The sequence below is a fragment of the Armigeres subalbatus genome, chromosome 3 (genome assembly GCF_024139115.2).
Source record: "Armigeres subalbatus isolate Guangzhou_Male chromosome 3, GZ_Asu_2, whole genome shotgun sequence".
In the NCBI taxonomy this organism is placed as follows: Eukaryota; Metazoa; Arthropoda; class Insecta; order Diptera; family Culicidae; genus Armigeres; species Armigeres subalbatus.
This window is the reverse complement of record NC_085141.1, coordinates 160,131,025-160,132,980: the sequence shown is the minus strand read 5'-3', so window position 1 is coordinate 160,132,980 and position 1,956 is coordinate 160,131,025.

Below are 1,956 nucleotides of genomic sequence, written 5' to 3'. Positions count from 1 at the left end.
CAGCAGAAGCACCGTCACACCAACTCACCTGTCTGCGGGGGAAGACTGTACGATTTCAGGATGTTGCGCGTCGGGGGTGGAGCCTCAGGTTTGGCCACATTCAGGATCCCGCCAACGACACCGGACACTCACAAACCTCACAGTACAATACCACAAAGCTAACAGACAGGCACTTTACTATTGGCAATTTCTCACCTTTTCGCAACTACCCATTCGGTGCGACCGAAATTGGACTTCAGCATTCTCAAGATTTGATTCACATTGTCGGGAGACGAGAGCAGGGCTTCTACGGTCTTACGTGCTTTTCCCTGCAACGCTTTATTCAATCGTCTCAGATTGTCACGATCAGTAAGCTGGAACTCCTCGGTAGACGTTTTAAATTCATTCTCAAATACCGTCCACTCCATAACATCGCCTGTAAAGAATGGCAAATCTTTCATATTTCTGCTTTGTAGTGCTTTGAAAGCTTGGGACAAAACGCCATTCACGTCAGGTATGGCGACTTGTGCTTGATTAGCGCCGACTGCTGACACGTTCCTCGCTCCAGGTGGCGCACCAGATGCACCACGTGTTCCATGAAACGGTGGATCCATTCGATAGGGTGACTCATCAACGTCCAATGGTTTGTCCCTCTTTGTATCAGCAAGCCAATCCACAATACGTCGCGATGCATTGCTATACATACTCGTTCCGTAAGTGGTGTTCGATCGATGACTGGAGGTCGACTGCAGCTCAATCTTTCTTATATCACGTTCCATCTTTCGCTTTTGGAATTCAGCCTTCCGTTGTTCCGTCTTCAATGCCAGATCATGTTGAATCTGCAGCTCCGCTAGTCGTTTTTCTGCTTCGATTCTGTCTCGTTCGATAGAAGCTCGCAGCTCAGCCACCTCATTTTGCTCTTCCAACTCCAAGATCTTGATTTGACTGTCAGTTTGCTGCTTCGCGAGGTTCCGGATCGGTTTGATATTAATCCAGTTTTAGCATCATCTTTTGCGGCATCGGATACGACCGATTTGTTCTCCGGCACATCGACCTGATCTCCTGTAATGGTCGTGGTGGCAGCGACGTCCATGTTCCGGTGGGTATTCAGATTCTGCTGGTTTGGTGGAGTACGAAGCATCTCACCGAGTTTCGGTATCTCGACGACGTAATTGTCTAACCGTTTGGGTGCAATACCACGATTCTTACGACTAGAGCAACGTACCTGTTTTTCCATATAAGCCGGTCGGTGGCTTTCGAAGGACCAATGTAAATTACGCGTTCAGTGAGCTAACGGGCACAGCAGAAGCACCGTCACACCAACTCACCTGTCGGGGGAGAAGGACCAATGTAAATTACGCGTTCAGTGAGCTAACGGGCACAGCAGAAGCACCGTCACACCAACTCACCTGTCGGGGAGAAGGACCAATGTAAATTACGCGTTCAGTGAGCTAACGGGCACAGCAGAAGCACCGTCACACCAACTCACCTGTCGGGGAGAAGGACCAATGTAAATTACGCGTTCCGTGAGCTAACGGGCACAGCAGAAGCACCGTCACACCAACGCCCCTGTCGGGGAGAAGGACCAATGTAAATTACGCGTTCAGTGAGCTAACGGGCACAGCAGAAGCACCGTCACACCAACTCACCTGTCGGGGAGAAGGACCAATGTAAATTACGCGTTCAGTGAGCTAACGGGCACAGCAGAAGCACCGTCACACCAACTCACCTGTCGGGGAGAAGGACCAATGTAAATTACGCGTTCAGTGAGCTAACGGGCACAGCAGAAGCACCGTCACACCAACTCACCTGTCGGGGAGAAGGACCAATGTAAATTACGCGTTCAGTGAGCTAACGGGCACAGCAGAAGCACCGTCACACCAACTCACCTGTCGGGGAGAAGGACCAATGTAAATTACGCGTTCAGTGAGCTAACGGGCACAGCAGAAGCACCGTCACACCAACTCACCTGTCGGG